The sequence below is a fragment of the Ovis aries genome, chromosome 12 (assembly GCF_016772045.2).
Source record: "Ovis aries strain OAR_USU_Benz2616 breed Rambouillet chromosome 12, ARS-UI_Ramb_v3.0, whole genome shotgun sequence".
In the NCBI taxonomy this organism is placed as follows: domain Eukaryota; kingdom Metazoa; phylum Chordata; class Mammalia; order Artiodactyla; family Bovidae; genus Ovis; species Ovis aries.
The window spans coordinates 15,879,964-15,905,243 of record NC_056065.1 but is presented as its reverse complement, the minus strand read 5'-3'; positions in this window follow the sequence as shown (position 1 = coordinate 15,905,243).

Below are 25,280 nucleotides of genomic sequence, written 5' to 3'. Positions count from 1 at the left end.
AATACTTTAATTAGTATTATTGATGTTGTTTGCTGGTTTGATTTTTGTTGTTGTGTAGTTACCGTATGTCATTGCTCTTCATTAATAGTTTAGTATTCCATTTCTTTGGAAAATGATTGAAGACAAAAAAAAAGGAGGGGGTAGCAGAGAAAGAGATGGTTAGATAGCATTACAGACTCAATGGACATGAATTTGAGCAAACTCTGGGATATAGTGCAGGCCAGGGGAGCCTGGTGTGTTGCAGTCTATGGGGATGCAAAGAATTGGACATGGCTTAGTGGCATATGGTCCCATCACTTCATGAGAAATAGATGGGGAAACAGTGGAAACAGTGTCAGACTTTATTTTGGGGGGCTCCAAAATCACTGCAGATGGTAATTGCAGCCATGAAATTAAAAGACGCTTACTCCTTGGGAGGAAAGTTATGACCAACCTAGATAGCATATTCAAAAGCAGAGACATTACTCTGGCAACAAAGGTCCGAGTAGTCAAGGCTATGGTTTTTCCAGTGGTCATGTATGGATGCAAGAGTTGGACTGTGAAGTAAGCTGAGCGCCGAAGAATTGATGCTTTTGAACTGTGGTGTTGGAGAAGACTCTTGAGAGTCCCTTGGAGATCCAACCAGTCCATACTAAAGGAGAGCAGTCCTGGGTGTTCTTTGGAAGGAATGATGCTAGAGCTGGAACTCCAGTACTTTGGCCAACTCATGCAAAGAGTTGACTCATTGGAAAAGACTCTGATGCTGGGAGGGATTTGGGGCAGGAGGAGAAGTGGATGACAGAGGATGAGATGTCTGGACGGTATTATTGACTCGATGGATGTGAGTTGAGTGAACTCCGGGAGTTGGTGATGGACAGGGAGCCCAGGAGTGCTGCGATTCGTGGGGTCACAAAGAGTCGGACACGACTGAGCAACTTAATTGAACTGAACTAGTGACTGAAAAATGATAATAACAAATACCTTTTCTTTGTGATGAGTCTTCTAGTTTCTGTCTTCCCAATATTTTTGCTAAAGGCTTTTGAGAAGTAGTAAAATTGCATTTCAGGATCCTGGTTTTTCTATATACACTTAGAAAAATTGACTCTAGCAAACATTTTCAGACATCCAATCCAGAAGAAACTGTAGGCTCTTTAAGGCAGAGATGGTCTTTCAGACAGATTGGGTAGATTATTCTATGTATGTCAACTTGATCCTGTTGGTTGAATACATTTTTCTGATTATTTATATCCTGATGGTTTTTGATGAAATGGTAATACCCTTTAACATAATTCTTAGAAACTTTTTTTTTTTTTTGGACCTGTATCCCTAAGCAAGGGAAACCAATGGGACTAATTAAACTTAAAAGATTTTGCATAGCAAAGGAAACCATTGACAAAATGAAAAGACAGCTTACTGAATGGAAGAAAATATTTGCAAATGATACGACTGATAAGGGGTTTAATGTCCAAACTATATAAACAGTTGATACAATCCACTCTCAGAAAAACCCCAACAACCTGGTTAAAAAATGTTCAAAGAACCTGAATTAACATTTTTCTGAAGAAAACACAGCCAATGGGACATGTAAAGATGCTCAGCATTACTAATCAGAGAAATGCAAATAAAAGTCACAATGAGATATTACCTAACATCTGTCAGAATGACCATCATTAAAAAAAAACACACAAATAAATGTTGGCAAAGATGTGGAGAAAAGCGGACCCTATTGTACTGTCTGCTGCTGCTGCTGCTAAGTCACTTCAGTCGTGTCTGACTCTGTGCGACCCCATAGATGGCAGCCCAGCAGGATCTCCCTTACTGTCAATGGGAATGAAATTGGTGCTTTCACTGGGGAAAACAGTATGAAGGTTTCTCAAAAAAAAACAAAAATAGAATTACCATGTGTCCCAGTCATTCCACTCCTGGGTATATATCTGACGAAAATGAAAACATTAATTCAAAAAGATATGAGTAGTCTAATGCTCATAGCAGCATTATTTAATGTAGCCAATATAAAAATCAACTAGTGTCTATTAACAGATGAATGGGTAAAGAATATGTGAGATACACACACACACACACACACACACACACACACACACACACACACTGGAAGTTAGACACAGAGGGATTAATTTTGTCATTTGTAACAACATGGATGGACCTGAAGGGGTATTATACTTAGTGAAGTAGGTTAGACAGGAAAAAGACAAATACTGTGTTGTCATTTGTATGTGGAATTTAAAAAATAAAACAAATGAATAAATATAACAAAACAGAAACAGACTTATAGGTATGGAGAACAAACTAGATATGGTTACCAGTGGGGAGAAGTTTGGAAGAAGGGGCCACATAAAGGAATGGGATTAAGAGGTATAAACTACTAGGTATAAAATAAATAAGATACAAGGATATAATGTATAGCATAGGAATAGAATCATAACAATGGATTAGAATTTATAAAAATATCAATCATACTTCAAATTGACACAATATTGTGAATCAGCTATTCAACATTAAAAAAAGTTTAGAAAAACACAAAAAAGTAAAATTAGAACTATCATAATTCTGTATAACAGAATTCTTACATAGTTATATACTCATTTTATTTTAGCTTTTACCAAATAGAGTTTATTAAAATATTTAGAATATATATTACATTATTCAGTTCAGTTCAGTTCAGTAGCTCATTCGTGTCCATGGCAATTTTTCGATGATCCAGTGGATGTTGGCAATTTGATCTCTGGTTCCTCTGCCTTTTCTAAAACCAGCTTGAACATCAGGAAATTCATGGTTCATGTATTGCTGAAGCCTAGCTTGGAGAATTTTGAGCATCACTTTACTAGCATGTGAGATGAGTGCAATTGTGTGGCAGTCTGAGCATTCTTTGGCATTGCCTTTCTTTGGGATTGGAATGAAAACTGCCCTTTTCTAATCCTGTGGCCACTGCTGAGTTTTCCAAATTTGCTGGCATATTGAGTGCAGCACTTTCACAGCAACATCTTTCAGGATTTGAAATAGCTCTACTGGAATTCCATCACCTCCTCTAGCTTTGTTTGTAGTGATGCTTTCTAACGCCCACTTGACTTCACATTCCAGGATGTCTGGCAATTAATGAGATGTCTCAGTTGCAATAAATGATGGAGTGATTATTAAATCTTCACTACTTTCAAGAGAAGTCTTTTTCTTTTTCACTTTTCTCTTTTCTCTATCTTTGCCCCATCTTTTTTCTCTCCAAGAGGGTTAATGAGCTTACATTAAGGATCCCCGCAGAACAGTACAATCTATTTCTTATTCTTTTCTTAACAGCAAAAAGATATTTCTGCTTTGCTAGTTTTATGTTGTAAGATTTACAGGGGGCACAAACTTATTGGGTGGGAGATCCTGTAGAATTTTAATTTTGAGTGATATATTAAAATCAGATGGGTATTAGGATCTGCATTCATTGGCCAGAAACCTTGAGAACAAGAGTAGGAATGGAATGACTAACATAAGGACTATAAAAATAAATGGTTTGTGATTAAGATGATAAGTTTAGTAATGGTCATGTTGCATTTAGGTTATGAGTAGACTCAACCACTTTCCTGGTGGAGCAGATGGTAAAGAATCTGCCTGCAGTGCAGGAGACCCAGGTACAATCCCAGGGTTGGAAAGATCCCCTGGAGGAGGGAATGGCAACCCGCTCCAGTATTCTTGCCCGGAGAAATCCATGGACACTTGTGCTTGGTGGAGTATAGTCCATGGAATCGCAAAGAGACAGACACAACTGAGCAACTAACATACACACATACTCATGTGGACATAGCCACTGTGGTGATTTGTGTCTAGATAAATGTTGAACCTTTTGAATCAGACAAGTTTGCTCAATTAGAGTAGAAAGAAAATTGCAGAAAAAAGTCAAGAGATATTATACCAGGTATTACTATTGGATACCTAGTGGTTTCAGATAGGCAAGGAATTGATTCATAAAAAAAAACATGACTGCACACATAGAAAGTCAGTCACACAAAGAATATAATATAACTCTGGCCATGTGGGCTCCAGAGATTAATCTTAGGACAAGGGGATTTTAAAATGTAGGTTGATGTACTTTGACCTTAAACTTCAGAGCACAGCTTAACTTGGCATGCAAAAAGGACTAAGGTGAGAAAATATCTTTGTATGTATGCATTTCTATGTGCATATTATTTTCTAAGAAAAGTTTCCCTTCAGATTCTTTAGAGTACAGCTGTGATCAGAAAACTAATGTGTGAGATTCTCTACTTTCAGTTGTTAATTGACAAGCACCAGATCAGCTGCCTCCAAATCTGTTCTTGCTTGATGTTAATTTGAGGTACATTCAGAGCCAAGTAATCTCTTGTTTCTTATATTTATACACAGGATCTCAGTGTCACTCCCCACAACACTCATTTCAGAATGGCTCTGGCCAGCACCTTACACTCCTGGATGTAAACAAAAGATTCTCCTATAGAAAAGAAATGAAAAAAAAAAATCAATAAGATTTCTCAGTTTAAAAGGGATATAAAACAATATCTTGGCCAGAAAAATATGATAAAGTGAATTTTGCATTGATTTTAGAAAATGCTACTTATACTCAAGTACAGTAGAAAGGAATGGAGTTAATTTAATCAATAGACAAAATTCTAGTCTATTAAAAGTTTTTGAACATCATAGGAAAACTATGTACCAGGATATATGCTGTTGCTAAAAAAAAAAAAAAAATAGAACAAATCAAATATAGGTGATAAACATACTAATGCTGGCTTCCACAAGCTGAGAAAAGGGTTAAACTGAAAGTGAAATTGCTCAGTCGTGTCCAATTCTTTGCGACCCCATTGTAGCCTACAGGCTCCTCTGTCCATGGGATTTTCCAGGCAATCGTACTGGAGTGGATTGCCATTGCCATTTCCTTCTCCAAGGGATCTTCCTGACCCAAGGATCGAACCCCGGGTCTCCAGCGTTGTAAACAGACACTTTACCATCTGAGCCACCAGGGAAATATTTGGCAAAAGAAATAGCTAGACTCTTAGCACACATACTTCAAAACCCACTATTACTGTCAATTTAGAAATTGGTTAAATTTGATTTTCCAGATGAAACAAAGTTGGAATTTGTTTGCAGTCACATTTAATGGGTTTAGTGAATTTTATAGCCATTTATCCATCACTTCATGGGAAACAGATAGGGAAACAATGGAAACAGTGTCAGACTTTATTTTGGGGGGCTCCAAAATCACTGCAGATGGTGACTGCAGCCAAGTAAAAGACAGTTACTCCTTGGAAGAAAAGTTATGAGCAACCTAGATAGCATATTCAAAAGCAGAGACATTACTTTGCCAACAAAAGTCCGTCTAGTCAAGCCTATGGTTTTCCCAGTAGTCAGGTATGGATGTGAGAGTTGGACTGTGAAGAAAGCTGACCACTGAAGAATTGTTGCTTTTGACCTGTGGTGTTGGAGAAGACTCTTGAGTCCCTTGGACTACAAGGAGATCCAACCAGTCCATTCTGAAGAGGATCAGCCCTGGGATTTCTTTGGAAGGAATGATGCTGAAGCTAAAACTCCAGTACTTTGGCCACCTCATGCGAAGAATTGACTCATTGGAAAAGACTCTGATGCTGGGAGGGATTGGGGGCAGAAGGAGAAGGGGCCGACAGAGGATGAGATGGCTGGATGGCATCACTGACTCAAAGGAGGTGAGTCTGAGTGAACTCTGGCAGTTGGGGGTGGACAGGGAGACCTGGCATGATGCGATTCATGGGGTAGCAAAGAGTCAGACACGACTGAATGACTGAACTGAACGGCTGAACTGAACTGAACTGATGTATCATTAAATACACAGTGTTCAATAATACACCAGAGTACCAGCATTAAAAACCTGAAATGTAGATGTTCATTGAAGGTTTTGAAAATTCTGGAGAGAAAATAATGATATGTTGAACAAAGTATTATTGGGGACTATCACTATTTTAATATAGGTTTCAGTACTTTGAAAGAATTTGGAATGCCTTAAATATATTTCTTGTAGCTCTAAAATTCACAACAGAAGTTTTTGTTAAAGCCAGCAATTGAAAAATAAGTGTGTATAATTGCATATATAGAATATCATATATGCCATTATCTTTACATAATTCTATTCATTAAAAGAAAGTCATAGGTGCTCCTATAATCAATGAGGGTTACACAATCAGTGAACTCCAGGCCATGAAGAACATATAACAACTTTATTCTCTGTCCACTCTATCTACTATACCTTTCTGGGATATAATTACCTCCTCTTTATATTCCAATTTAGATGTCATTACTGGACCTAAAATTTAAAACCTGCCAACTTTTGTACACTACATTTTTATCAGTATATCTTAATGAGTTAACTTATTCACAGATAACATAAATTATAGGCAAAAAAATTTGCTTAAGTAGAAAAAGCATAGAATCTTCAAAGAGATAATATTTGATCTTATTTAACTATGTTGAAACTGTGAAACATTCCATTCCATTTTAACTGTAACTTTATATATAAGTACATATAAGCATACATATCTTTATATCATAAAAATGCCATTATTTACTATTTCTTGGAAGTTATTTATATTTTTTACATAACAGATATTTAAAGCTCCGTTTAACACAGTACTGTATTAAGAATAAAATTAAGTATGGAATTAAAATGCTTACTGAAATATTTTAAGGTGATTAAGTATTAATTAATACCTAAGTATTTAAGGTGATTTTAAGAATATATTTTTAGATGCCCCCTTTTTAAATTTTACTTTATTTTTTATTTTTACTTTTTATTTTTACTTTATTTTGCTTTACAATAATGTATTGGTTTTGCCATTTACACTGACATGAATCAGCCACGGGTGTATATGAGTTTCCAATCCTGAACCCCCCTCTCACCTCCCAACCCATATCATCTCTCTGGATGATCCTCATGCACCAGCCCCAAGCATCCTGTATCCTGTATCGAGCATAGACTGGAGATTCATTTCTTACCTGATAGTATACATGCTTCAATGCCATTCTCCCAAATCATCCCATCCTCTCCCTCTCCCACAGAGTCTAAAAGTCCATTCTATACATCTGTGTCTCTTTTGCTGTCTCGCATAGAGGGTTGCCATTACCATCTCTCCAAATTCCATATATATGTGTTAGTATACTGTATTGGTGTTTTTCTTTCTGGCTTACTTCACTCTATATACTAGGCTCCAGTTTCATCCACCTCATTAGAACTGATTCAAATGTATTCTTTTTCATGGCTGAGTAATACTCCATTGTGTATATGTACCACACTTTCTTATCCATTCATCTGCTGATGGACATTAAGGTTGCTTCCATGTCCTGGCTATTATAAACAGTGCTGCAATGAACATTGGGGTACATGTGTCTCTTTCAATTCTGGTTTCCTCGGTGTGTATGCACAGCAGTGGGATAGCTGCACCATAAGGCAGTTCTATTAGCAGTTTTTAAAGTTTTTCTCCACACTGTTCTCCATAGCAGCTGTACTAATTTGCATTCCCACCAACAATATAAGAGGTTTCCCTTTTCTCCACACCCTCTCCAGCATTTATTGCTTGTAGATTTTGGATCGCTGCGATCCTGACTAGTGTGAAATGGTACCTCATTGTGGTTTTGATTTGCATTTCTCTGATAATGAGCGATGTTGAGCACCTTTTCATGTGTTTGTTAGCCATCCGTATGTCTTCTTTGGAGAAGTGTCTATTTAGTTCTTTGGCCAATTATTTGATTGGGTCATTTATTTTTCTGGACTTGAGCTGCATAGCTCAGTTCAGTTCAGTCACTCAGTCGTGTCTGACTCTTTGCCACCCCATGAATCACAGCACGCCAGGCCTCCCTGTTCATCACCATCTCCCGGAGTTCACTCAGACTCACGTCCATCGAGTCCGTGATGCCATCCAGTCATCTCATCCTCGGTCATCCACTTCTCCTCCTGCCCCCAATCTCTCCTAGCAACAGAGCCTTTACCAATGAGTCAACTCTTTCCATGAGGTGACCAAAGTACTGGAGTTTCAGCTTCAGCATCATTCCTTCCAGAGAAATCCCAGGGTTGAGCTCCTTCAGAATGGACTGGTTGGATCTCTTTGTAGTCCAAGGGACTCTCAAGAGTCTTCTCCAACACCACAGTTCAAAAGCATCAATTCTTCGGCACTCAGCCTTCTTCACAGTCCAACTCTCACATCCATACATGACCACAGGAAAAACCATAGCCTTGACTAGACGCACCTTAGTCGGTAAAGTAATGTCTCTGCTTTTGAATATGTTTTCTAGGTTGGTCATAACTTTTCTTCCAAGGAGTAACTGTCTTTTAATTTCATGGCTGCAGTCACCATCTGCAGTGATTTGGGAGCCCCCCCAAAAAAAGTCTGACACTGTTTCCACTGTTTCCCCATCTATTTCCCATGGAGTGATGAGACCGGATGCCATGATCTTCATTTTCTGAATGTTGAGCTTTAAGCCAACTTTTTCACTCTCCTCTTAACTTTCATCAAGAGGCTTTTTAGCTCCTCTTCACTTTCTGCCATAATGGTGGTGTCATCTGCATATCTGAGGTTATTGTTATTCCTCCTGGCAATCTTGATTCCAGCTTGTGTTTCTTCCAGTCCAGCGTTTCTCATGATGTACTCTGCATAGAAGTTAAATAAGCAGGGTGACAGTATACAGCCTTGAGGTACTCCTTTTCCTATTTGGAACCAGTCTGTTGTTGGATGTCCAGTTCTAACTGTTGCTTCCTGACCTGCATACAGATTTCTCAAGAGGCAGGTTAGGTGGTCCGGTATTCCCACCTCTTTCAGAATTTTCCACACTTTATTGTGATCCACACAGGCAAAGGCTTTGGCATAGTCAATAAAGCAGAATAGATGTTTTTCTGGAACTCTCTTGCTTTTTCCATGATCCAGCGGATGTTGGCAATTTGATCTCTGGTTCCTCTGCCTTTTCTAAAACCAGCTTGCACATCTGGAAGTTCACGGAAGTTGCTTGTATATTTTTGAGATTAGTTGTTTGTCAGTTGCTGCATTTGCTATTATTTTCTCCCATTCAGAAGGCTGTCTTTTCACCTTGCTTATAGTTTCCTTTGTTGTGCAGAAGCTTTTACTTTTTATAAGATCCCATTTGTTTATTTTTGCTTTCATTTCCAGTATTCTGGAAAGTGGATCATAGAGGATCCTGCTGTGATTTATGTCAGAAAGTGTTTTGCCTATCTTCTCCTCTAGGAGTTTTATAGTTTCTGGTCTTACATTTAGATCTTTAATCCATTTTGAGTTTATTTTTGTGTATGGTGTTAGAAAGTGATCTAGTTTCATTCTTTTACAAGTGGTTGACCAGCTTTCCCAGCACCACTTGTTAAAGAGATTGTCTTCAGCTCAGTTCAGTTCAGTTCAGTCACTCAGTCATGTCCGACTCTTTGCGACCCCATGAATCACAGCGCGCCAGGCCTCCCTGTCCATCACAGTCTCCCAGAGTTCACTCAGGCTCATGTCCATCGTGTCAGTGATGCCATCCAGCCATCTTATCCTGCGTCCCCTTCTCTTCCTGCCCCCAATCCCTCCCAGCATCAGAGTCTTTTCCAATGATTCAACCCTTCGCATGAGGTAGCCAAAGTACTGGAGCTTCAGCTTTAGCATCATTCCTTCCAGAGTAATCCCAGGGTTGATCTCCTTCAGAATGGACTGGTTGGATCTCCTTGCAGTCCAAGGGACCCTCAAGAGTCTTCTCCAACACCACAGTTCAAAAGCATCAATTCTTCAGCACTCAGCCTTATTCACAGTCCAACTCTCACATCCATACATGACCACAGAAAACCATAGCCTTGACTAGACGGACCTTAGTCTGCAAAGTAATGTCTCTGCTTTTGAATATGCTGTCTAGGTTGGTCATAACTTTTCTTCCAAGGAGTAAACATCTTTTAATTTCATGGCTGCAGTCACCATCTACAGTGATTTTGGAGCCCCCAAAAATAAAGTCTGACACTGTCTTTAATCCATTGTATATTCTTGCCTCCTTTTGAAGATAAGGTGTCCATAGGTGTGTGGATTTATCTCTGGGCTTTCTATTTTGTTCCATTGATCTATATTTCTGTCTTTGTTCCAGTACCAAACTGTCTTGATGACTGTCACTTTGTAGCAGAGCATGAAGTCAGGCAGGTTGATTCCTCCAGTTCCATTCTTCTTTCTCAATTTTGCTTTGGCTATTTGAGGTTTTTTGTGTTTCCATCCAAATTGTGTAATTATTTGTTCTAGTTCTGTGAAAAATATCGTTGGTAGCTTGATAGGGATTGCATTGAATCTGTAGATTGCTTTGGGTAGTATACTCATTTTCACCATATTGATTCCTCCAATCCATGAACATGGTATATTTCTCCATCTATTTGTGTCCTCTTTGATTTCTTTCATGAGTGTTTTATAATTTTCTATATATAATTCTTTAGTTTCTTTAGGTAGGTATATTCCTAAGTGTTTTATTCTTTTCGTTGCAATGGTGAATGGAATTGTTTCCTTAATTTCTTTTTCTTCTTTCTCATTATTAGTGTATAGGAATGCAAGAGATTTCTGAGTGTTGATTTTATATCCTGCAACTTTACTATATTCATTGATTAGCTCTAGTAATTTTCTGGTGGAGTCTTTAGGGTTTTCTATGTAGAGGATCATGTCATCTGCAAACAGTGAGAATTTTACTTCTTCTTCAATCTGGATTCCTTTTATTTCTTTTTCTGCTCTTATTGCTGTGGCCCAAACTTCCAAAACTATGTTGAATAGTGGTGGTGAAGGTGGGCACCCTTGTTCCTGACTTTAGGGGAAATGCTTTCAATTTTTCACCATTGAGGATAATGTTTGCTGTGGGTTTATCATATATAGCTTTTATTATGTTGAGGTATTGTCCTTCCATTCCTGTTTTCTGGAGAGTTTTTATCATAAATGGATGTTGAATTTTGTCAAAGGCCTTCTCTGTATCTATTGAGACACTGATATGGCTTTATTTTTCAATTTGTTAATGTGGCGAATTACATTGATTGATTTGTGGATATTGAAGAATTCTTGCATCCCTGGAATAAACCACACTTGGTCATGATGTATGATCTTTTTAATGTGTTATTGGATTCTGATTGCTAGAATTTTGTTGAGGATTTTTTCATCTGTGTTCATCAGTGATATTGGCCTGTAGTTTTCTTTTTTTGTGGCATCTTTGTCAGGTTTTGGTATTAGGGTGATGGTGGCCTCATAGAATGAGTTTGGAAGTTTACCTTCCTCTGCAATTTTCTGGAAGAGTTTGAGTAGGATAGGTGTTAGCTCTTCTCTAAATTTTTGGTAGAATTCAGCTCTGAAGCTGTCTGGACGTGGGCTTTTGTTTGCTGGAAGATTTCTGATTACAGTTTCAATTTCTGTGCTTGTGATGGGTCTGTTAAGATTTTCTATTTCTTCCTGGTTCAGTTTTGGGAAGTTCTACTTTTCTAAGAATTTGTCCATTTCTTCCACGTTGTCCATTTTATTGGCATACAACTGCTGATAGTAGTCTCTTACGATCCTTTGTATTTCTGTGTTGTCTGTTGTGATCTCTCTATTTTCATTTCTAATTTTATTGATTTGATTTTTCTCCCTTTGTTTCTTGATGAGTCTGGCTAATGGTTTGTCAATTTTATTTATCCTTTCAAAGAACCAGCTTTTGGCTTTGTTGATTTTTGCTATGGTCTCTTTTGTTTCTTTTGCATTTATTTCTGCCCTAATTTTTAAGATTTCTTTCCTTCTACTAACTCTGGGGTTCTCCATTTCTTCCTTTTCTAGTTGCTTTAGGTGTAGAGTTAGGTTGTTTATTTGACTTTTTTGTTTGTTTGTTTGTTTCTTGAAGTATGCCTGTATTGCTATGAACTTTCCTCTTAGCACTGCTTTTATAGTGTCCCACAGGTTTTGGGTTGTTATGTTTTCATTTTCATTCGTTTCTATGCATATTTTGATTTCTTTCTTGATTTCTTCTGTGATTCTTGGTTATTCAGAAGCATGTTGTTCAGCCTCCATATGTTGGAATTTTTAATAGTTTTTCTCCTGCAATTGAGATCTAATATTAATGCATTATTGTCAGAAAAGATGCTTGGAATGATTTCAATTTTTTTGAATTTATCAAGGTTAGATTTATGGCCCAGGATGTGATCTATCCTGGAGAAGGTTCCATGAGCACCTGAGAAAAAGGTGAAATTCATTGTTTTGGGGTGAAATGTCCTATAGATATCAATTAGTTCTAACTGGTCTATTGTATCATTTAAAGTTTGTGTTTCTTTGTTAATTTTTTGTTTAGCTGATCTGTCCATAGATGTGAGTGGGGTATTACAGTCCCCCACTATTATTGTGTTATTGTTAATTTCCCCTTTCATACTTGTTAGCATTTGTCTTACTTATTGAGGTGCTCCTATGTTGGGTGCATATATATTTATAATTGTTTTATCTTCTTCTTGGATTGATCTTTGAATCATTATGTAGTGGCCTTCTTTATCTCTTTTCACAGCCTTTGTTTTAAAGTCTATTTTAACGGATATGAGTATTGCCACTCCTGCTTTCTTTTGGTCTCTATTTGTGTGGAATATCTTTTCCAGCCCTTCACTTTCAGTCTGTATGTGTCCCTTGTTTTGAGGTGGGTCTCTTGTAGACAGCATATATAGGGGTCTTGTTTTTGTATCCATTCAGCCAGTCTTTGCCTTTAGGTTGGGGCATTCAACCCATTTATGTTTAAGGTAATTATATATATTATCTTTATATCCTAAAAATGCCATTATTTACTCTTTTTTGGAAGTTATTTACATTTTTTTACATAACAAATATTTAAAGCTCCATTTAACACAGTACTCTATTAAGAATAAAATTAAGTATGGAATTAAAATGCTTACTGAAATATTTTAAGGTGATTAAGTATTAATTAATACCTAAGTATTTAAAGTGATTTTAAGAATATATTTTTAGATGCCCCTTTTAAAATAAGCATTAAATAGAATTGTTAGATATGTGAGACAAATTGTACTTTTTTGATTATTAAGAAAGAGAAATGATAGTTCCATACTTCAGTGAATTGAAGTCGCTTAGTTGTGTCCGACTCTTTGTGACCCCATGGACTGTAGCCTACCAGACTCCTCAGTCCATGGGACTTTCCAGGCAAGAATGCTGGAGTGGGTTGCCGTTTCCTTCTCCAGGGGATCTTTCTGACCCAGGGATTGAACTCAGGTCTCCTGCATTGCAGGCAGACGCTTTACCATCTGAGCTACCAGTAAAATTACATGTAATTCAGCCCAAGTTTTCTTTGTCTGAAATAAAGTGTTAGTTGCTCAGTCATGTCCAAGACTCTGTGACCCCATGGACTAGAGCTCTCAAAATTCTGTTTGTAATATGGGCTGTATTTTGTTGCATTAATGTTCTTAGCACTAATAAAACTTCTAGTAACTTTGTGAAAGAAATGTTGAACTAGAAGTAAACATGAAAAATTTTGTTACAGCTAATTATAAAATGGAGAGGTACCAGAATCAAATTGCCAGCATCCACTGGATATTCAAAAAAGCAAGAGAGTTCCAGAAAAACATTAATTTCTACTTTCTTGACTATGCCAAAGCCTTTGACTGTGTGGAACACAATAAACTGTGGAAAATTCTGAAAGAGATTTAAATACCAGACCACCTGACCTGCCTCTTGAGAAACCTGTATGCAGGTCAGGAAACAACAGTTAGAACTGGACGTGGAACAACAGATTGTTTCTAAATAGGAAAAGGAGTACGTTAAGGGTGTATATTGTCACCCTGCTTATTTAACTTATAAGCAGAGTACATCATGAGAAACCCTGGGCTGGAAGAAGCACAAGCTGAAATCAAGATTGCCAGAAGAAATATCAATAACCTCAGATATGCAGATGACACTCCCCTATGGCAGAAAGTAAAGAGGAACTAAAAAGCCTCTTGATGAAAGTGAAAGTGGAGAGTGACAAAGTTGGCTTAAAGCTCAACATTCAGAAAACGAAGATCATGGCATCTGGTCCCATCACTTCATGGGAAATAGATGGGAAACAGTGGAAACAGTGTCAGACTTTATTTTTCTGGGCTTCAAAATCACTGCAGATGGTGACTGCAGCCATGAAATTAAAAGACGCTTACCTCTTGGAAGAAAAGTTATGACCAACCTAGACAGCATATTCAAAAGCAGAGACATTACTTTGCCAATAAAGGTCCATCTAGTCAAGGCTATGGTTTTTCCTGTGGTCATGTAATGGATGTGAGATTTGGACTGTGAAGAAAGCTGAGAGTCGAGGAATTGATGCTTTTGAAGCGTGGTGTTGGAGAAGGCTGTTGAGAGTCCCTTGGACTGCAAGGAGATCCAACCAGACCATCCTGAAAGAGATCAGCCCTGGGATTTCTTTGGAAGGAATGACGCTAAAGCTGAAGCTCCAGTACTTTGGCCACCTCATGAGAAGAGTTGACTCATTGGAAAAGACTCTGATGCTGGGAGGGATTGGGGGCAGGAGAAAGAAGAGATGACAGAGGATAAGATGGCTGGATGGCATCACTGATTGGATGGACATGAGTCTGAGTGAACTCTGGGAGTTGGTGATGGACAGGGAAGCCTGGCATGCTGCAATTCATGGAGTCTCGAAGAGTCGGACATGACTGAGTGACTGAAATGAACTGAACTAAACTGATACAAATGGAAAAGTCCGAAATGTTTTCTTTATATGCCTGCCTAATTTTCAAAATAATATATCTATTAAAAAGCTGAAACATTTAACTGCTTCATGAAAAATCAACTTATTGTTGGAGATTACGAGTGAAATGACACAGAACGAGACACACGAGGCAGACGACACACACACACACTCCGGCTGGAGGAACAGAACTGGGCAAAAAACTAATTGCCATTTATTATAAAAGCCCCCTAGGCAGAATTCCAGACTGCATTAATAAGCCTTTCAGCACAGCGCAGGTGCATACATGTTATCGTATAGCAAAGGGGAGTAAAATCCTAGTCTACTGCAGACTCTGCACAAAGCCCTCTATGCCTTCTTTATCACAAGAAGGGAATGCTCCCCCCGTTTGCAAGGGACCATTAAACTCAAGGCTGTGTCCAGACTTTTTGGCAGAGCTCCTTGTTTGCAAGGACGTCCAACCCTAGCAGAGACGCCCGTTTGCAGGCACATCTCTGCTACCCTATTAACCCTTCAGCTTATAATTTGTATTCCCATCTCTTTTAGAATTTTCCACAACTTATTGTGATCCACACAGTCAAGAGAGAATTCAGAAAGAGATAGGAATGCCAGACCACCTGACCTGCCTCTTGACAAATCTGTATGCAGGTCAGGAAGCAACAGTTAGAACTGGACAAGGAACAACAGTCTGGTTCCAAATAGGAAAAGGAATACATGAAGGCTGTATATTGTCACCCTGCTTATTTAACTTATATGAAGAGTACATCATGAGAAACCCTGGACTGGAAGAAGCACAAGCTGGAATCAAGATTGTCAGGAGAAATATCAATAACCTCAGATATGCAGATGAAATCACCCTTTATGGCAGAAAGTGAAGAGGAACTAAAAGCCTCTTGATGAAAGTGAAAGATGAGAGTGAAAAAGGTGGCTTGAAGCTCAACATTCAGAAAACGAAGATCATGGCATCCGGTCCCATTATTTCATGGGAAATAGATGGGGAAACAGTGGAAACAGTGTCAGATTTATCTTTTGGGATTCCAAAATCACTGCAGATGGTGACTGCAACCATGAAATAAAAAGACAATTATACCTTGAAAGAAAAGTTATGACCAACCTAAACAGCATATTAAAAAGCAGAGATATTACTTTGCCAACAAAGATCCATCTAGTCAAGGCTATGGTTTTTCCAGTGGTCATGTATGGATGTGAGAATTGGACTATAAAAAAACTGAGGACTGTAGAATTGATGCTTTTGAACTGTGGTGTTGGAGCTGACTCTTGAGAGTCCCTTGGACTGCAAGGAGATCCAACCAGTCCTTCCTAAAGGAATTCAGTTCTGAATATTCATTGGAAGGACTGATGTTGAAACTGAAACTCCAATACTTTGGCCACTTAATGTGAGGAGCTGACTCATTTAAAAAGACCCTGATATTGGGAAAGACTGACGGCAGGAGGAGAAGGGGATGAGAATGTTTGATGGCATCACAGTCTCAATGGACATGAGTTTGAGTCAATTCCCAGAACTGGTGATAGATAGTGAGGCCTGACGTACTGCACTCCATAGGGTCACAAAGAGTCAGACATGACTGAGCGACTGGACTGAACTGAACTGATGCAATAGTTTTAAAGATTCAACTGAAAAAAATTTATATTAGCAACAGATCTTGCATCAGTCACAAAAATTCATGCTTAATGATAAAACTGAACATACACATCAACACACACAATGAGAACTATAAACTTGAACTGCATAACCAGATCGAATATCATTAATTTTTCTAGAATTGTATAATTGCATAAACATTATAGCAGTATATACACACACATTTAATGAGTATTCATTTTAGTGGGAATGTAAGTGAATACAGAACAATAGCAAAGCAAAGACTTTCGAGATTAACTAACAATATATGGGTCTTTGGGGCTTGGACGGTGAAGAGTCTGTCTGCAGTGCAAGAGACCCTGTTTTGATCCCTGGGTTGGAAAGATCCCCTGGCAAAAGGAATGGCAACCCAGTCCAGCATTCATTCCTGGAAATTCCTCTAAAGGCCTGGAAATTCCTGTAAAATCCTGAAAATTCCTGTAGTCTATATGGTAGCAAAGAGTCAGACATCACTGAGCAACTAACAACAAAATATATAAAATCAAGTGCTCGCCATGTCCAGGCTGAAGTTTTTACATTTGTAAATATCTCTGTGGTTCATACTGAAATTTATCAACTAGTAAAGTAGTTCTGCCGCTATAATGCCCTGGCTGCAACTTCAATCTCTTACTTCAATGTGTGAGGCCAGAGTGATGAAAGAAATGAGAGTACTATTTTCTGGTCTATCCCTACCATGGTTCTAGGAATTTGTGAATCCTTCTTTTTTCTTTCACAGATACTATTCTCTTTCATTGGCATATGTAGACATAAATTCCAATTATCTTTTATGTCACAGTAAAGTGCATCTTTTAATTATAATGTTAGCTGATGAATTGACCTTGCCACTTTTCTCAATGCTATTGATGTTTAAATATTAACATTTAAAGGGAAGTTAGTTTTTAGTGGCCATAAAAAGGCTAATTTAATTATTAAAAATAGTTTTTAGTATACAGACACACTTAATTTTTAACCCATAGTGGACAAGTAAATATATACTATACATTGCTTTGATAGTTACATAATTCATTTCACTATTGAAATCTTTAGACTGAATTAGGTGAGTAAATCTGACATGAAACTAGCGATTATAAACAGTTGCTGGTTATTATAAAATTAAACACTTAGAAACATATTTTTTTCTCAGTTACCTTTATCAATTAAACATACGCAATTTATTAATCTAAAAAAAATGAGCAAAAGTAGACAATTAAATTAACCTGTTGAAAAGTAAAGTCAGACATTTTGTTTATTTATGGCTGGAGGCATACTACCTATCTACTTACTGACAACTTAATATATGACTGCTGCTGCTGCTGTTGCTAATAAGCTTCAGTTGTGTCCAACTTTGTGCGACCCCATAGATGGGAGTCCACCAGGCTCCCCCATACCTGGGATTCTCCAGACAAGAACACTGGAGTGGGGTGCCATTTCCTTCTCCAATGCATGAAAGTGAAAAGTGAAAGTGAAGTCACTCAGTCGTGTTTCCCTTTGCGTTTGATATTTGTTAGTTTGATTAATAGGTGTCTTGGGGTGTTTCACCTTGGGTTTATCCTGTTTGGGACTCTAGGTTTCTTGGACTCGGGTGGCTATTTTCTTCCCCATTTTAGGGAAGTTTTCAACTATTATCTCCTCAAGTATTTTCTCATGGCCTTTCTTTTTGTCTTCGTCTGGGACTCCTATAATTCTAATGTTGGGGTGTTAAACATTCTCCCAGAGTTCTCTAAGGTTTTCTTCATTTCTTTTAAGTCTTTTTTCCTCTCTGCTTCATTTATTTCCACCGTTCTATCTTCCACCTCACTTATCCTATCTTCTGCCTCAGTTATTCTACTCTTGGTTCCCTCCAGAGTGCTTTTGATCTCAGTTATTGCATTATTCATTATTGATTAACTCTTCTTTATTTCTTCTAGATCGTTGTTAAACATTTCTTGCATCTTCTCAATCCTTGTCTCTATTCATCTGTAGCTCCATTTTGTTTTCAAGATATTGGATCATCTTTATTATCATTATTCTGAATTCTTTTTCAGGTAGACTCCATATCTCCTCCTCTTTTGCTTGATTTGGTGGGCATTTATTATGTTCCTTTACCTGATGAATATTTCTAAGCCTTTTCATTTTGTTTAGGTTGTTGTGTTTGGGCCACCCTTTATGTAGGCTGGAAGTTTGTGGTTCCTCTTTATTTTGGAGCCTGCTCCCCATGGGTGGGGTTGGACTAGTGGCTTGTCAAAGTTTCTTGGTTAGGGTAGCTTATGTCTGTGTTCTGGTGGGTGAAGCTGGATCTCTTCTCTCTGAAGTGCAATGAAGTGTCCAGTAGTGAGTTTTGGAGTGTCTGCAGGTTTGGCATGGCTTTGGGCAGCCTGTTTTTTAATGCTCAGGGTTGTGTTCCTGCTTTGCTGGAGAATTTACATTGCTTGTCTTGCTCTGGAATTGTTGGCTGTTTGAGCTTGGTTTCAGTATAGGTATGAAGGCTTTTGGGTGATCTCTTGTCTATTAATGCTCCCTGGAGTCAAGAGTTCTCTAATACTGTCAAGTTTTGGAGTTAAGCCTCCTGTCTCTGGCTTTCAGTCTTATTCTTACAGTAGACGCAAGACTTCTCCATCCATACAGCACACATGATAAGACATCTAGGTTAATGGTGAAACAATTCTCAACATTGAGGGACACCCAGAGAGGTTCACAGAGTTACATGGAGAAGAGAAGAGGGAGAAGGGAGATAGATGTGACCAAGAGGAGAAAGGGGGGATCAAAAGAGGAAAGAGCAGTCTAGCCAGTAATCAGTTTCCTGAGTGCTCTCCACAATCTGGAACACCCAGAGAGATTCACAGAGTTAAGTAAAGAAGAGAAGGGAGAGGGAGGAGATAGAGGTGACCTGGGGGAGAAAAGGGAGACTCAAAAGGGAAGAGAGCAATCAAGCAAGTAATCACACCCCTAAGTGAAAATGGATACTGAAGATTAAATTCTTAAAGGTACAGAATTAATAACAAATACCAAAAAGCAAAGATTAAAAATCTACAGTAGAGGTTAGACTATCAAAAATAGAATATTAAAAATACAAAACAAAATCACAAAAATTATTTTAAAATATATATATATATGAAATTTGATTTAAAAATAGGGTCTTTTTTTTGCAAGGCAATAGATTATAAAAATGAAAATTAAAGAAGTAGTAAAGGACTTAATTTTTTTTTAATCAAAAAGTGATAATAAAAAAATAAAAAATTAAAAATTAAAAAAAAGTGATAATAGTAAAAAATATATGTAGGAATTTCTCTGGTGTTGTTGTGGGCAGTGTGGGGTCAGTTCAGTTTCAGTTACTCAAGGTCTATAACCCCGCCCTGCCAACCCACCCACCCAATACTTAGTCAATGTTAACTATAATGTTTTAATTTGTTCCACCTGTCACTTCCAGAGCAGTTCCCTCTTTGTTCATTTTGGCTTCCTCTGTTTGCAAGTCTCTTCATTGTCTAATTTCTGCCCTGACTAGGCAGGGAGGATGGTCACTTATTTAGGCTCATTTTTTCTGTGTTGTGGAGAGGGAGGGACAGTGCAAACAAATATCGCTGGCATGTGTGGTGAGTGCTTGCAGTGTATGGACCACACTGGGTTTGCCCCAACTCATGGCACCATGTGCTTCCTGGGTCTATACTGCTCAGGCTCCAGAGTGCTCTACAAGGGCACTGTCCAAAGCAGACCCTCCAGTTCATGCACTTCGCAGATCTAAGCCACTCAGATTCTTGGATACTCTGCAAGGGCGCAGACTCAGTTGGGCGTGCATTTTGTACACTTCCCAAGTCTGAGTAGCTCAAGCGACCAGGTACATTGTGAGTACACTGTCCCAGGTGGACTGTGCATCTTCATCACTTCCCTGGTCCAAGCCACTCGGTTTCCTGGGTATGCCATGAGAGCACAAGTCTCAGGTGTGCTGTGTGTCTCCTCTGGGGAGTTGACCTTGGGCTGTGACCCTCCTGACAAATGTCAACTGTCCAGGATCCCAGGAAGACTTGGTTAACAATTGGGAGCCTGCTCACAGTTTGGTGGAGGATGCCGGTTTCTGGGGCCAAGATTGCAGCAGCTCCTTGGCTTCTGGTTCTGGCTGCCACCCGCCTGCCTCTCTGCTTCTGGTGAGGGGGAGGGGCCTGTATGCAGCCTAGCTCTCCTTTGTTATTCACTCAATCCTTTGCTCTGTGAGCAGGCCAGGCTGCAAGTCAGAGCCTTTTGCGGGGAAAGGTCTTTTTTTCTTTTTCTCTGGAGATTCCACATCTTGGGTTGCTTTCTCACATTAGCTCTCTCAGATTGTCTCAGGGCATTTAGGCCCCATCCTTACCCTAAGTACCAAGTATGCAGTCCGCAGCTCCCTGTCCAGTCCCCAGTCACTAGTGGCGGAAGTGAGTGTCTGGGCTTCTTCTCTGCTGGCAGTTTTGATTAGGTGTGATTTTGTTGTTGTTGTTTCTCCCAGTTATGATGCCCTCTGAGATTCCCAAACTCCCCACATCCCACCTGTGAGAGGGTTTCCTACTATTTGGAAATTTCTCCTTCACGACTCCCTCCCCAGGATGGGTCTCTGTCCCTAACTCTCTTGTCTTTCTTTTTGTCTTTTATATTTTGTCCTACCTCCTTTCAAAGAGAATGGGCTGCCTTTCTGAGTGCCTGGTGTCCTCTGCCAGCATTCAAAAGTTGTTTTGTGGAAATTGCTCAGCATTCAAATGAACTTTTGATGAATTTGTGGGGGAGAAAGTGGTCTCCCTGTCCTATTCTTCCACCATCTTGGAACTGCACCCTTCTCCAGTATTCTTGCCTGGAGAATCCCATGGACAGAGGAGCCCAGTGGGCGACAGTCCATAGGGTTGCAAAGAGTTGGACACAACTGAAGTGACTTAGCGTCCCCACACACAGTTTTATCTACATGTCATATGTTATCTTGATTTTATATTTTATTTTTTCCATTCTTTTAAAACCATGTTAATATGATTCATGCTTTTAAATCTTTTGCTGACCATTTTATACTGTTTAAATTGGAATACATTTTTCCTAATTCTAATAATGCTTAAAAGTGACTAAAAATCACTATAAATTACAATTTTGAATACTCAATGAATTTTTATTATTGTGTACTAAGTATGGATAATGTATATATACATTATTGATTTTATTGTTTTGAATTGTTTTAAAATGTATCAATGATTTAATAATCATTAAACTAAGTAATCTGCATCTAAAAATAAGTTATACTCAGGCAAGCTTCTTTAAGAGTTACTACTGAATTCAGTACATGCAGAGTTGTCTATGATTGTTAGTGAATTATCAGTGATATTTTAGTGTATTTTGAAGCCTTTTATTATTATATATTGAATTTCAACTTTTCCTTACAAGTTATTCCCAATTTAATACATGTCTGAGTAAAGACACAGTTTAAGTATTCATGCAAGTTGGTTTATGAAAAATAAGGACAAAAAGGTCTTAACAGTATAGAACTATTAATAATTATCTATAAACTTCTCCTTACTGTTCAGAACTGTCTTGTTATACAGAATATTGTGAAAATGCATTCTGTATTTTCTAGATAGTTTGGCCTATAGTCCTGCCCAAGAATGATTACAGTATTTTCATAATTTATATTCTAATTATAAATGTAGTTAGACCGCTGAGTTATTCACCAGTAGGAGGACTTGCTGAGAAGTATTCAGACTTGTGTGCAAATACCTCCTCAGAGAGAAAAAGATTGTTTACCATAGAAGAAGACTGAAAAATATATTTTTAGCAACTCTGATAAAATTGCTAAGGACAAAAGTTATAACATCTTTCTGGGCAAGAATAGTGCCAAGTGGAAAAAATAGGTGAAATAGAAAATAGAACATTAAAATATAGGCAGATGCTTTGGCTCAGAGGGTAAAGCATCTGGTTGCAATGCAGGAGACCTGGGTTAATCCCTGGGTCAGGAGGATCCCCTGGAGAAGGAAATGGCAACTCACTCCAGTATTCTTGCCTGGAAAATCCCATGGACAGAGAAGCCTGGTAGACTGCAGTCCATGGGATCACAAAGAGTCGGACACGACTGAGTGACTTCACTTTTTTTTTTTTTTTTTTTACTTTATTTTACTTTACAATACTGTATTGGTTTTGCCATACATCAACATGAATCCACCACGGGTGTACATGAGTTCCCAGTCCTGAACCCCCTTCCCACCTCCCTCTCCATACTGTCTTTCTGGGTCATCCCAATGCACCAGCCCCAAGCATCCTGTACCCTGCATCGAACCTAGATCTTACATGATATTATACATGTTTCAATGCCATTCTCCCAAAGCACAGTGATATGTGAAGTGAAACTGATCTTTCAGAGCCTGTGGCTATACATTGACTAAACATAATAACCCCAAATTCTGGTTTGATTAGTGGAATAGATGCTAAAGACAAGTAGGTTGCATTTCACATAAGATTCCTTCTTTCATGTATAAAGAAAACACTTGTTCAGCTGTTCCTCAAAGCTGTGCACAGTATAGGAGACAGATTCAGATATACATTAATTTACAGTTGGCTGACAGTGTTTAAGCCATGGAGCTGTATATCAAATTAATAGATATCAAAGAATTGGGCATGTTTTTGGTTAAGAAAGTACTGTTTCCACAAGGTATTGGAATTCATGACCATAGATGTTTATTTTCCTGAGAGACATTATTATGCTTCAGTAAGTATGTAGCTTCTAGACATGGTGATTAGAAATACAAAAGGAGAAAAATAAGCATCAGTTTGCTACATAAAACTTTTAGACTGCTTCAGATTCAACATGGGCATATATATTTGTATGTTTTCCACAAATTACAGATGACCTATATGTTTCACACACAAAAAAGTCAGTTTTATAACTTTGATGTTTATTGTTTTTACTAAATTCTTGCTATTTTTATTCCACAATAGCTTGGGAAATAAATATTTTAGAATGGAAGTGGAATAGCTACAGATTATATCTCAATTAAAGTATTAGTGGCATTTTGGACAAGACAATTATTGGCTTTATGGCATTGTCTTTCTCACCAAAATAATCCATGTTATAAAACAACATAAAATATGATTAAATTAATTTAAGGTGACATGATAATCTGAGTCTTGGAAGTTCTGTAGTGATATACTGTTTGGGAGTTTAGTGATTGGTATTTGCACTTGTTGTTTGGGAAAAACTACTTACAGAATAATATGTATATCAGCTGGTGGAAGAAGTTTTTATACTTTTCTTTTTCCTTATATCAAAAATCACTTGCCTCAAAAAATCATTTAATTGAATGAATAAACTCCACTCATATTTTTGTCTAGAGTTTTACATTACATTTATAAAAAATAAAATATTAGGCTGTATTTTGCATGCCTGTAGCCTGTCAAACTGATTTGGCAAGCATATTCCATCAACTGATACTGTCTAATGGAACTCTCATTAGTGAAGAAAATATTGCTGATATTGTAGCTACTAGCCACTTGGTCATCAAGCACTTGCAAAGTGGTCAGTGCAACTGGGGACAGATGTTTAATTTTTTTAATTTAAGTTTTCAAATAAGAAAGCCATGAGGGTCTAGTTGCTACCATTTTGAACCAGCATAGCTTTAGACTGAACACAAGATATTTGAAATACATGCTAATTACACTCAAGAATGCCTAGCTATCAATGTACTAGGAATGGCATGTATAATCTTATTAATGATCTAGATCATGGGAAAAACTATTAAGAATGGCATGAATGAGAACAGGATTATATTATACTTTTCATTATGCACCATGTTTTCTGAAAATAATAAAACCATATTATCATTAAATTATACGGTATAATAGCAACATGTAACCAGCAAAAATGACTGAATCCATGACGCCTGCTACAAGTACAATAAAATGCCATCTGCATCATTTTTAATAGAGTTTCTGTTTTAAATTCTTTTTAGTCTCTTCATGCATTGTGCATTTAATAACATTAGAATGATAGTCATTCCAAATATAATAAAGGCATTAATGTCTATTAACCTGAGAAAGAAAAAAATTAATCTAGTTTCTATATTTAGGGAGATAACTGTTTGTCCTCACAAACATCCACATGCTTATTCTAGAGTGAAGTGAAGAAGAGAGGTCTCTCAGTCGTGTCTGACTCTTTGTGACCCCATGGACTGTAGTCCACCAGGCTCCTTGGTCCATGGGATTTTCTTGGCATGAATACTGGAGTGGGTTGCCATTTCCTTCTCCAGGGGATCTTCCTGACCCAGGGATCGAACCATGTCTCCCGCATTGTAGGCAGATGTTTTACCGTCCAAGCTACCAGAGAAGCCCACATTCTATTTTCTTATTTGACAAATCATATTGGCATTCCAAATGTCGATCACATGATAAATTTAAAGCATGTGTTCATTTAATTATATTTGATAGTCTGTAACTACCTTTATTTTTGGCATTTTCACTATAAAATTTTATGACAGATCTTTGTAAGTAAAATAACTAAGAAATGGTGAATGATTAAAAACACAAAAATATCTGTCAAACAGAATGGCTGGGATTAAAATCCTGCATTTCCTTAGAGGAATGACTTGGTATTTTGAACTAGGCCAAGGATACGTAGGAGCACTTGGCCTCTGTTTGCCTAAGACTACACTCATTGATATACTCTGTAATACTTCAGTGTTACTTAGAATACATTTTTAAACCTCATCAGAGTTCATAATAGTGACTGATTAAGGCTATACTGAAAAGTGGTGGAAATATAACAGCATTAGATTATTTTCAAAATTTCATTGGTTTTCCTTTGCTGCATTTACAACAGAATCAGACCTGATAAAATTTTATAAGACATAGTTGTTATATATTAAAATAGAATATGTAATATATAAATGTGGTCATAATTTAACTATCTGGTTCAGTACTGAGACCTTAGAATACTGATCATGATTGTTCCTATCAGCTTGAAATAGGGTTTTTCCTTACTATGGGATACTGATCTGCCTTTTCT